Raw genomic sequence first — 13,852 nt, 5'->3', positions numbered from 1 at the left:
TTCTGTGACCTCGGCATATGAAGAGATAGTGTGGTCAGCACTAACAGGAGTTAGGTACCCATCAGAGTTGGGTGGGCTCAGGGACGGTCTACTGAGTTGAACCCGGATTCGAACTCGAGACTAACGGGTTAACAGTCCAGCTCTCTACCGCTAGACCACTCCGTCCCACTAAGGTGTCAAGGAGAGTGTGAAATAAACGGTCTTCCTGATTATAGGAGGCCAACATGAAGACGTTTTGATTGAGTCAGCAGCCTCCTCGTGGCTAGGCTTGGATAAGAATGTTTAAGGTGACTTATTTTATCAATGGCTACAGTCGCTTTATTTATTCAAACCAATGTTGATAAAGCGTTTGGCTTCATATAAGTGTAAAGATGAACACGCGAATTCCCTATTAAATATTGTTTATACGTGTTGTTCTGTTCTATTTAGTTGTTACCATATCAATCAGTGTTTCTTTCAGATGAGATAACTGAAAAAAATTCTGGTAACGTAGAAGACAGACTAACTATAAAAAGTACTTAGCCTCATTCATGTGTATATTTTTTCGTTTTTTTATAAATATGGAGTGATGTGTTTAGCTAACAGTGGTTGTTTTTTTTTTTTTTTTTTTTTTTTGCTTTATTTCCCCTATGTTTATTTTTTTAGCGCAATTTCCATTCTGGAGAATTGCGTTTATTAACCCGTCATTTCTGGATGGATGGATGGATGGATGGATGGATGAATGTGTGTCCGGGCTTTAAGTCGTATCTCCTCCTCAACGAAGCAATATCGATGACTAGTTCCAAAAGCAATTATGTTAAGCAAGTTACGAGAATGAGCATAGGCCATAAAAATTCCGGGTTTCTTTCATGTATTTCCCGTAAAAGCCAAAAAACCTCGAAAAAATGCAGTTTTTTGCCCATATCTCGGCAACCAGACCACTTAGCGACTTGAAACATGTACCAATCGATTCCTGCCATAATTTAGAACAGTATTGCCGAAGAAAGTTTTCAAAAATATCCTCTCGTTCGGTCACAAATTTTAAAATTACATAAACACCTACAAACCGATCGCTCTTCAAGCTTGAACGCACCCAATCATTATACGTCAGAGCTATTTTTAGATAACATAAGGAAATTGCGCATAAATGTCACTAGACTTTTTTAATTAACTTGTTTTATGTTCGTTCTTATAACATTTTATTCAAGGAAAGTTTGATCTTTTTTTCTCTATTTTTTTATTAATTTCCTTCCATGCCGTGCGGTATAGGAGCATTTAATTTTTCCTAAAAAAATATTGGTATTATGTTTGTCGTTTCCCCGTTTGTATTCTCATTGGCTTGCATACAATGTTTTATTCCAACTAAAATGTTTAAGCTTTCTCACAAGTTTTTGTATTTTATTTGTTACCTTCCTTAGTATATTTAACACGCTTCTTTCCCTTTTCTAACAGGGATGCAACTAGGTTTCCTATTCTTTTAAATATTTGAATTTCATTTGTTTTTTTTTTCTACGTGTGTAATATTCTTTGCAATCACAAGATAATAATTTTAGCATTCTTTGGTTTTACTGCATTTTATTATTAGCAGCACGCCCGCCCCCACACTCTCCTCTAAATAGATATCTATAATAAACGCACCATTTGTACATTTTTTTTTCTTATAGGGACAAATTTACATTGCTTCTTTAAAATTGGTGTTACATATTCACAGCAAAACGGTATTCAAAGCGTAAAAGAATGGGGATGGATCCTAAAAATTGAATATATTAAATTTAACTTATGTAGTCATTTATCGAGTAATTAAACAACAGTAGAATATTAATTTTAATATATGTGTCTAAAACATTTGAACATTATAATACTCCTAATTTTCTAATATTGATCCGTTTTTTAACGTCTTTTAAAATATTGTTCTAGGTTGTTCTCCGTAGATATGTTGAATTTTGTAATGGGAAAATTTTCAAGGTAGGTCACTCCCGCTTTTTTCATAAACTGCAGACTTTTGGGTGTGTTCTCTAAAGAATTGAATGGAGAAAAACATTTTGACAATTGCAATTTTAATAAAAGAACTACCCCCACACACAAACACACAAACTTTGAAGCTGTTAACGACTAGTGTCAATAAAATAAGCTGTGGTTAACGTAACTGTTGCAATACTTTATGCTCAGTGTTTCTTCCAGACTTTTTTCTCCGGGCATCGGGGCACTTGATATCTTCGGGGGAGGCGGTAAACATTTTCTGGGCGGGGGGGGGGGGGGGAATCGGACCCTGGTAGAAGTATTGTTTTCTATATTAATTCCATTTCGTTCGGGGGGGGGGGGCGTAGAAATGCCCGGAAGAAACTCTGTTTATGCTAACGATTTTTGTTTTCGGATTTGACCATTATTTGACTAGAGCATCTATTATGTATGCCTATCAACGCCAATCAATATGAATTTGTTTGATGGTTTTTCTTTACTCCGTAAAGAGAAGTTGCGTGGGCTTTAATATCTCTTCATCATCAGACTGATCAATAACTCTTTCAACGTAGAAGAAAGAGTGGAAAAAAATATCCAGCAAGACTCTTTTTATTCATATATAATCCTTGGGTATTAAAGTTCTAACTCATTAATTATTGTGTATTTATTGAGATGGCTTTACCGATAACCACCCAAGCCTAACATTACAGGGTCAGGTATTTTAAGACCAACTCATTTCTATCAACACAGCCCAGTAAGAAAGATACCGAAGGATAGAAATTATGTTTCGCCATATAGTTCTTTGTATAGTTGCTAGTGTGAATTTGTCTGCGGAAGCCAAGTCTTTGGTGAATGCGGCACTCTTCAAACCTTCTTTCCAGAGCTCTACGTATAACACTAATTCCAGGGCTTACTATGGGAATGATGACAATAGACTAGAAGACCTCGTGAGTTACCATTGTGTGCACACATACAGTGAGTACCCAGGCTGGTGGCTGGTTGACCTACAGGGATGGTACCTGGTCGACCACATTATTTTCAGCAACAGGTGAGTTATATTTGCCGTTAACGTTCTGTCAAATTCCTGCAAGTGGTATAAAACATACACACACACGCACACGTAAACATACATACATACATATAGTCCCACACACACACACACACATACATATATATATATATATATATATATATATATATATATATATATATATATATATATATATATATATATATATATATATATATATATATATATATATGAGGACTGATATAGATTTCCATATGTAAAACTTCTCTCTTACTTTCATTCATTTAAGATGGTTTACTTTACGTCTAAAATTGTATTTTTAAACCAGAAAATGCAAATATGTCTTTGAATCTACAATCTGAACATATTTTTTTTCCGGTACAGTTGAAATATATATATATATATATATATATATATATATATATATATATATATATATATATATATATATATATATATATATATATATATATATATATATATATATATATATATATATATATATATATGAATATGGAAAACAAAATTGTCCCTTACTGACAGGGATCCAAAATTTAAAAGAACTAGGCAATATTTAAGATAACCCTCAACTATATAATCCTTTTTTAAACATAAAAAATAAATCCTATAGTATGGGTTTTACACTTACATTACATAGCAAATTTAAACAGATTTGTTTTGATAATAGACTTTTAACTTAATGTGAAACGACAATATAAAAATCCAATATAAACTATGGTAAACAGTAAAAACTATTGAAAAATTACTGGAAAAAAAACTAAAATTTGTAAATACTGATTTATTTCTATTATTATCTCCCTTGGATAAAATTCCTCATTGTTGAATTTAAATATGGGGTCGGCGCTCTTCTAGGAGAGACAACTCCAAAATCAAACTACTGCTGCCTTGTAGTTTGTTCTTGGTTGGACAAAGGCTATGGAAGCAAATCCAAAAAGCAAAGCATGCTGAAATCGGAGTCAATGGCCTCAATGGCGCATAACCAATGGACACGTATCCTTAATTGTGATGGAGGCGTGGTCGAGTCGGCAAAAACTCATGGTTTATAAATTCGAAAACGTCTCGAGTTCAAACCCTCTAGCAGATAAGGCTCGATACCTTCCAACACTAAAAATTACGGACCAAGAAGAATAAGAAGACTTGCTCGAATGCCGTTTGTCCGAAGGCCGTTTTCCCGAACTGAGGATACTAGCCCTAATGCGACAGAGGCCCGAATGTACCCTTACCTGAATAAGACAAATTGTCCCCTTTCTTACAATACTTATTCTTTAGACTCCCAAATCTGAACCCTCTTCATCATGGTTGGAGGTGGTACCAAAAAACACTAGAAGCAAGCAGAGCGACTAGTAGATTTCTGTGAGGGAAATATTTTTTTTCCGTTTGAGATACCTTCGTTACCACAATTTAGCTTACATACATAAAGCTACCTAGGTTCAGTGTTTCTTCCAGACTTTTTTCTCCGGGGGGGCACTTGAAATCTTCGGGGGGGGGGGGGGGCGGTAAACTTTCTTCGGGGGGCGGACACTGTTAAAAGTATATCTTTTCTATATAAATTATATAAATTTCATTTCGTTCGGGGGGGGGGGCGGTAAAAAATTTTCGGGGGGGCTTCGCCCCCCCGAAGAGATGCCTGGAAGAAACTCTGCCTAGGTTGCACTAGGTTTTATATGCATTATATATTTCTCCCGTACAGAAATAATGATTACGCCTGGCGAGTAGAAAACTTCAAGATCGATGTGTTTAGATCAGACCCGCGTTTGATGCCAGGGTTCCCGTTGGTGTCTGGTGACGTCTGCTACCAGCAGGTCAATCCTCTAGGGCCTGGGACTTTTTTCTGGAACTGTACAACTCCAGTTTTGGGGAAGTTTCTTAGATTTATAAGGTATTGTTAATATACAACATATTTATTATTAAACATGTATATTAATTAAACTAAAGCACATACATATAAGCACATTAACAATTATTTAATTATGCATACATAGAGTATGCATAAATAGGCCTATACAGAGGCGTAGCGAGGGGGGCGGGGGTGCGGACCGCACCGGGTGACACCATTTAGGGGGTGACACCAAGGCACAAAATAGCAAAATATATAGAGAAAAACTTGAGGGGGGGGGGGTTGCAAATCGAAAGTTCGAGGGGGGGGGGGTGCAAATCGAAAATTTGAGGGGGGGGGGGGTGAGGAGGGCGGTGCAAATCGAAAATTTGAAAGTTTGTACCCGGGAAGCGTCGCTGCGCCTCTGGGGGGGGGGGGGGGGAGGGGGGTGACACCATTAAGTGCCACACTGGTGGACACCCGACCTCGCTACGCCACTGGGCCTATATATTATAAATACGTATTAATCAACCCGTACATTATAATATACAATCACATTCTATAATGCCCCTGTTGTTAATACGTTGATTATAAGTTACTGCTAAATTAATTTAAAGTTGTGGATGGGTAAAAATGCGTTAGTTCGTTAATTTATACAAATGTTAATTCAGAAATAATATTTTTTATATTTTCCAACTAAATCTTAGATACACAACAAACTATCTTAACTTTTGTGAACTGGATGTGATGTCGACGTCCATGGACCCTATGGAAGCGTTCTACACAGGGTACGACGACACGGTACTCAGTCTGTCTCCCATTGTCACAATCACTACAGAAACACCGGCGTTCTGCGCCCTCAGCTGTCTGGGGGTCAGGGACATTCGGATTTGTCTGGCCTTCAACTGGTTCCAGTCCACGGGGCTCTGTCAGTTGTTGGACTTTAACCCCAGTAATACAAGTCTGGTGGCAAGTCTTGCTGGTCAAGTGGGGGCTAGGCTCTACGTAGTTCAACCTGTAAAGATCTTTGGCTAAAGCCCGCGGGTTACAAACAAGAAGATTATATTTCTTAGTGTTATTTTTTTCTAGACTATTTATTAGAATCTTCAAGCAAAACGCTTTTAATTTTGTGCTGGCTATTTCTAAAATTTCTGTCAAACTTTAAAACATGTATGTAATTTTTACAGGCTGAATTTTTTAAAATAAACTTCTCTAAATTTAACTATTTCATGCATAAATTAAGCTTTTGTTGTTAGCCGAGCACCCTACTAGATTCAAGAATTTCTGTCAGAGACCATCTGCCCAGAGTTTCTACCAGGCATCTCTTCAGGGGGGGGGGGGGTGATGCGCAGAGGCGTAGCGACCCTTCCCGGCGATTTGCACCCCCCCTCAAACTTTCGATTTGCACCCCCACCCTCGAACTTTTGATTTGCACCCCCACCCTCGAACTTTCGATTTAAACCCCTCCTTCAAATTTTCAATTTGTTTTTCAAACCCATTTTGGCGCCTACCCTAAGGTCGGAAGTATGTCACCGCCCCCCCCCCCCCCTCCCTCGCTACGCCTCTGGGGATGCGCCTCCACGAAGAAAGTCTACCGCCCTCCCGGACGAGATGGAATTTCTATAGTAAACATATACTTTTACTAGTGTCCGCCCCCCCCCCCCCCTGGAAAATGTAGACCACCCCCCCCCCCGAAAATATCAAGTGCCCCCCCCCCGAGAAAAACGTCTGGAAACAGTGGCGGGGGGGGGGTTGATATATATATAAAGTATGAGGGGGTGCAAATCGAATGTTTGAGGGGGGTGCAAATCAAAAGTCTGAGGGGGGGGTGCAAATCGAAAGTTTGTCCCCGGGTAAAAATTGGAACCCCCCTCCCCCTGCCCCTCCCCCTTGAGACGATCCTGGCTACGCCACTGTCTGGAAGAAACACTGCATCCGTCCCAATAGAAAATATACCGACCGTGAGTTAATTTAACCAACACTGTACCAACTTTTTGTGCTAATTTCTAAATCTCTGGTCCGCAATGTTAGCGATTTTTTTCTAATTCCTGCTTGTTTCTTCAGCTTATTGGTAATATTTATCCAGATAAGCTAGATGTGAGATAATTGTATCATATGATCTTTGTCAGTGTACTCGATATCATGGGAACTAAATACATTCTCAAAATAAAATCTCAACAAAATTACAAAATGCTAACAACACATGAGCTACACCACAAGTAAAACATGTAAACTCTACTTCATCTTCCCCGTGTGTCTTTGGCAAGAAAGGGAAGAGGTTTTTTTTGACAGTCACTTTTGTCTCACATTTTATTGACTAGTTTTAAAATGTACTTTTTGAAATGGCATTTTAATTGGGTTTAATGCCTTAGTTTAGGTTTACTTCTTTGATTAGTTGCAAGACAAAAGGTGTTTAGTTTTTGTTTACAATTAATTTGTGGTGCCGATTAGAAAACAGATGGTACACATTTATGGTACACATTTATGGTACACATTTATGTGTCGTTTGCGTTAAGAAAGGCCTTAGTATTGTGATTTACGTTTCATATAAAGTATAGATAAGACTGTAACAGTCGTAGTATTGTGTAGTAAGCATTGGGTTTAGTTTCCAAAGCCTTCTTACCTGTAAAATGTCTCTGCTTACAATACTAATCACATCAATGAAGCAGTTTTACTAAAGTTTTATTAAGATGCACAGACGGGTAGTGCTTTTAACAAACAACAGGGGAGACGACTTGATTGTTGTTGAGGACAACTCGACCCAACAAAAAGCAATGCTAAAGTCTGTCATTTGTCCACTGGTCTACTGACTAGTGATGTATGATCAGCACAAGACGACAAGAAGTTTAAAAATTCCTGCAATACAAATACAAATAGACCTAGATCTTCAATAAGTTAGGATATTAATGCACAAGCATAAAAATAAGACACAGAGTTTCTTAAACATCCCCCCTCTCCCCGAATGAAATCGATTTTATATAGAAAATATACACTTTCACCAGTGTCCGTCCGTCCGTCCCCCCCCCCCCCTCCCGGAAAATTTAGTCCGATGTCCGCCCCCACCCCCCTGAAAATATCAAGTGCTCCCCCACCCCAAGGAGAAAAAGGTCTGAAAGAAACACTGGACACAAAACGATTTAGTGCCTCTGTACTCTATGTTTGTATTTATTAGTTTTGGTTGTGTACGCCTAGCAGGAGTGATCTGCTATAATGAAAACAGATATTCTAGAATAATGCTGTTGAATGAAGTAACATCGATAACTCTCTGTATAACTACATTTGATAACTACACAATACTAGTCACTAATACTCAAGCCTTGTTTACTGACATTAATTACTGGTAAAATATATGTATAGTGTATAAAAAAACAGGTGCGATTATTTTCCTGTATACGTACCGATGGTCCGAACAAGCAATTGATATTTTAAGAATAGGCCTACTTTTTTTTAATATTATAAGAATTATTATTGTAATATTATAATATTGTAATGTTATAAGAATTTTACTTTTTTTTTTTTTTTTTTTTTTTTTTTTTTTTTTTTAATGATTATAAAACAATTAATTTTTTTTACAAGCAAATGAAAAATTAATTCAACAAATATCACATATCTCAGCAATTCTTAAAGATCTCCCAGATCACCAGTGGTGTAGATAGGGGCATGTTTGAATCCCCATCCCCAAAGACCCCGAAAATGAGAAGTCTCACAGCGATTCATGTCATATATTTTGAAATATAATTTTATTAACACCCCTCTCCACAACAAATTCCTGCTACGTCACTGTAGATTCAAATAGATTCTGTTAAAAACTAGCTAAGCATCTTTATACTAAACAGAGGATAAACAACACCGAATGCCACTATTAATTAAATCTAATAAAACATTTATAAGAATTTTACAATATAAATGTTAACAGACTTCAGACACTTAGGAATGCTTCTTGAATACCTGTAGGTAAAAATGTTGTTAGAAGAAATGTTTAACATGCACGCGTGTTATGTTTTAATTAAATACATAGCTAAGTATAATTTGTTTAAGTATTTTATTCGATTTATCGAATTTAAAAACGAAATTAGCATTAAATAATTAAACAAGTATTAATGCTATTTACAATTATCTTGGTACTCTACAACAAGCAGCAATAACTGGTTGGTTGTTTAAATTTCCCCGGTAAAAGAATTTCTTGAGTTGTTGCCCCTGGATTAATAATGTTTTTAGCCTTCAAGAAATTTAAAATAAATAAACAAAAGAGTGTTTTAAACTTACTTAATTAAATCCTCGTCACTCACTGTGGAGTATAGGGCAGCAACAAATCTGTCCATCAAAAAAAAATATCTTACAATTTAAATGACGTAGGCTTGATAGATTGGGCAGAACTGAGGCGTAGCGAGGGGGGGGGGGGCGGGGGTGCGGACCGCACCGGGTGACACCAGTTAGGGGGGTGACACCAAGGCAAAAAATAGCAAAATATATAGAGAAAAATGATAATAATTATTTCACTTAATTAAGTGATTAATTCGAGTGTTAAATAGTGTTTTAAGAAGTGCAAATCGAAAGTTTGAGGGGAGGGGGTGGAAATCGAAAGTTTGAGGGCGGGGGGTGCAAATCGAAAGTTTGAGGGGGGGGGGGGGGTGGAAATCGAAAGTTTGAGGGGGGTGGGGTGCAAATAGTAGTTTGAGGGGGGGGGGGGGGCACCATTAAGTGCCGCACCGGGTGACACCCGATCTCGCTACGCCACTGGGGCAGAAACCTATCTAACAACTGCTACAACTGTCTGCCTATGGTAACTAATCTAGAAAAAGAAAGGCTGAAATCAGAGTCAACAGCGCACAGCATGGGGCACAGCATATTGACACGTAATACTTCATTGTGTTGGAGGAAATACCGTCTAACATCACGATTGAGAACATATATGTAGAAGAAGAAAAATGACGTCAAAAAATGTAATTTTATAAAATTGTATACAGCATTAGACTTTGTAAGTCTGGGTACTCGAAGATAGCCTTAACTGATTGTATCTCAAACGTTATTCAAGAGTATATGTGGAATAGCTACAACGTAATCCTAACCATAGAACAATTTGTCACTCTCTACTATTTTACCATTTTTTATTTTAATTTTTTAATTATTTTGTTTGCAAAAAGTATGTGTCGATATAATCCTACATTGTATTTAATGATTCTTGAAATAATGAAATAAAACGATTGCATTGTAGGCCTGATTAGGCCTATTTGAATTTATTTTAACTATGAACTATGTATGTGTGTTTTAAAACGAAGTTTTGGTTCATGTCTCTAGTCCACCCAGCTCTGATGGGTACCTAACTCACATTAGGGAAAGTAAAGGCGGCTGTGCATAGTGCTGACCACTCTATCCCTTCATAAGCCGCGGTCACTGAAACAGGTGAACTCTACTTCATTTAACCCCGACCGTCAGGCTAAAAAAAAGGCACTTTATTATACACAGGGATTATGATTTAAGATGATATGTGATACACGGTTTCTGTAGGATCTATTCAAGATATCAATCTTTACATGTTTAGCATGATTCAAATATCCATACCCTGTATAGGATTTCTTTCATATTTTTTTCGGTACGGGAGAAGGAGGGGGGGGGGTCTTGAAACTTCCGGGTATGAGTAATAAAACATGTAGTTTAGTTACCTCACAAGTTAAAGACAGTTACAAGTACTATGGACGTTTCGACCCAAGGTCTTCGTCAGCACAAAACAGTGTGGTTACAGATTAGACAGAAAAGACAAACAGTACCACAATTTTGGACTTAGCTCGACAGTGAAAACACGACTTGTCTAAATGCCACGATATCCAAAAGAAAAGACTCGTGAGAAGGACGCTTAGACATCGTATAGGGGTGGGGTTGGGGGGCGTGGTGTATGGGAGAGGGGGGAGCTTTACGGTGGGTGGGGGCTGACTGACTCTGGTTTGTGTATATTTTCTATATCAATTATGTTATTTTTTTTTTCTCGTTCGGGTCGGGGAAGGTAAACATGATACGGGGAACGGGGGCGATTCCTAAAAGAAACTCTGTCCCTGAATCTTATTAGCAGATAATAGAGGATTCACATGTCGACTCATATCCGATTTCTCTACGCCTACTCATACAACGCTAACGGTAACACTGACGCAATTTCATGGTCCATTGCACTTGAATTCCTCTCGCGTTACTGGTCGTATTGAAAAATGTGTGACAAATTGATAATTCCCCACCAGGCCAGGGCCCGCTACTCTTTCATTTTCAGGAAGGACAGGTTCGACAACTCGACAGTAACTCATTCCCTTTAGTTTACCTGTTTCACGTTAGACTACATTTTATTTTTAATACTAAAACATAAACAAAGTTAAATATTATTAACTTATATAACTAAAATAACTTATTTACTTAACAAAAACACTGATCGAATTTAGAGTTTCAATTAAAAGATGCTAGGTCTATATTTAGCCCGAAAAGTTTGAATTTCCGATTCTGACCTATCGAGCGAGAGGAGAATTGATTGGCTGGTTTAGTTTACGCATCGACTAGCAACGAGGCGCAGTCTCGTGCAACGGAGGGCTCAATCTACCGGTGTGCGAGGGAAACACCGTGCTGGGACTGCACGGCCGTGTTCGTGTGTGGAAAACCGGTAGCGTCCGTTGCCGGGTGTGTTGTGTTATTTTTCTGTGGATTTAGAAGAAAGCTGATTGTTGCTTTCTGGATAAAGGTGAGACAAATTTTATACCTGTTTAAACACATTTTTAAATGCTAAAGAAAGTAAAGAAGATTGCATCTGATTGGATTTAATAGATTAAGATTTGGATCTAGTAGGGAAGTCTTTCGATTTTAAACAAAAAGGCCAAAACACTAAAAAGTAAAAAGGAAAACAAAAAGTTAGAAAGGTAGTAGATCTAGTAAGGACACTGAATGAAATAACAGAATTTTTTTTTGCGTGTACGTCAGTTAAGCTGTTTGCGTTTAGCCTGATTCAAGTTAAGCAAGTTTAGTTTAGTCAGTAAGTACTAGATCTAGATATCTAGACTAGATCTAGTAAGTAAGTAGGTTCCATTGTTAAAAAATACTGGGGGAAATGTAGCCTTGCGTTTCAACGAATGCATACATTACATAGTACATAGGCAATAGTCTAAAGATCAATATTAAATATTTATTTAATTTTCAAGATCTAGATCTATAGCGGATACAGCCTAGGGTAGGGTTTTATTTCCAGATCTTGACTGCACTACCACTAGCATTAACATAGAAATCTAGCAACTAGATCTATCAACTCCACTGTAGCCTTAAAAATAATTTTGACTTTAAACGATCTCTGAAAAAAAACCTCTATGAAGTTTTATAGTTTGGAAGGCTGTACTTTTACTGAGCTCAATAATTATACTGGCTTTTAGTTCACCTGATGTTAAATTAGATAGACCCAGTGATGTAACAATCACTAGCAAGACAAAATGTAATACCCGATATTCTCCGAGTAGTGAATATTGCTACTAAGCAAGGTAGGCTTCAGATAGATCTATTTGATAACTGAGAGTATTTAGCCTACTAATAGTGAACTGCATTTCATGAAATTGTTTCTTGTTTTCTTTAACAAACACATGAAGCAGTCTCTCCCATGTATTCGTCATTTATACAGTACATAATTTTTAGGAGAAATGTGTTTACATCTATTATTTAACGGTATAAGGCCATACGCCTTTTATTTAATGGCATTATGCCATAAGCCAATTTAATCTCTTATTGTGTGGAGGTATCGAGAAAAGGGGAAGGTGGGATTAAGACGGCCCATACCTGTACCAACAGGCCTATATTGTAGCCCAGTGGCGTAGCCAGGATCGTCTCAAGGGGGGGGGGGGTTCCAATTTTTACCCGGGGACAAACTTTCGATTTGCACCCCCCTCAAACTTTCGATTTGCACCCCCCCTCATACTTTTTCTATATACCGAGGGGTCTATGGGGGGGGGGGGGGGGGTTATGACCCCTTCTAACCCCCCCCCCCTGCCTACGCCACTGTTGTAGCCTATAAATTAAGAGATAATGAGAAGACACATAGCTGAACAATAGTAGGAGTACATTCAATATTTCAATTATAAATACGAAAAATATTTTTTTTTATTGATTTCTACTTGGATGCGGGAGGGTGTGGGAGGGGGCACACCTTTCACCACATTATACACACACACACACTGCTACTCATGCTAAATCAGCTGTTTGTAAAAGCTTAGACCCAATTTGGATTCAGGCGATGGTTATTGGATTGGTGTAGGCTTTTGAGTATCGATACTGACGTTTTCCAGCTATTCGATTATGAGGTTAATGGTTGACTGATTACGCGCAATTACTTGATTAGCAGAAACGTATCACTACTCTCCGCCTACGTGCTTGTGCCCCACACAACGGACAGCCACTGTTTGCACTGCCTCGCCTGCGTTGTGTAACAGTTCATCAAGCAGACGGGATGGTTGAACCTCTTTAAAATGTAGCAGACGACCCAGTCGTGGGTGGGACAGTTCAACTTTAACGTCTGAATGAAAATTGGGGGGACAGCGGAATGTCGCGCAGCTATAAATAATTGTAGTGTATCGCTCTCTTCTATTTGCCAGGAGTCGTCTGTAGTTAGAGCAGCTGTCCAATATTTGTGTTGTATTTGTTTTAATTAGAGCTACCTTTGCTAATTGCTTTGGGAATACAAACACTAATTCACTAACTGTAACTAGTACCATAGGGTGAGTTGTTTTTTATTTTTTACTTTAGTCATTATTTCTTTTCCCAAACAATTTGGAGTTATTTAAAAGTAGTTTTAATTATTATAATGTTATTAGGCCTAATCCGTATAAAATAATTAGGCGGATCTGTAGAAACTACCCGTTAACCATAACCTTAAGCGAACTTGTGTTTACTTTTAAATTGCAGTTTGATAAGTTCTTTGTTTTAATTAGCCATATCCATATACAGATAGGCGTATCGCACGTTCTGCAAAAGTAGACATTGTCAATTTGAGTTAGTTGAACGCCTTAATCCGTTAATATCAAGCTTGGATTGAG

General features: G+C 37.8%; 1 protein-coding gene across 1 annotated transcript in view; it reads left to right on the top strand.

Moving 5' to 3' along the window:
* The first annotated feature begins 11,388 nt into the window (after nucleotides 1–11,388).
* The window catches only part of LOC131947496 (uncharacterized), a 63,238-nt gene continuing 60,774 nt past the window's right edge, over nucleotides 11,389–13,852 (top strand). The window contains exon 1 of the mRNA XM_059308716.1: nucleotides 11,389–11,523. The gene's annotated coding sequence lies outside the window, so the exon portion shown is untranslated. The remainder of the gene's footprint in view (nucleotides 11,524–13,852) is intronic.

Source organism: Physella acuta, unplaced genomic scaffold, assembly GCF_028476545.2.
Source record: "Physella acuta isolate Inbredline_101_S28 unplaced genomic scaffold, ASM2847654v3 ptg000595l, whole genome shotgun sequence".
Lineage (NCBI taxonomy): Eukaryota > Metazoa > Mollusca > Gastropoda > Physidae > Physella > Physella acuta.
The sequence above is the reverse complement of the archived record's forward strand: the minus strand, read 5'-3'. Positions and strand labels throughout refer to the sequence as shown.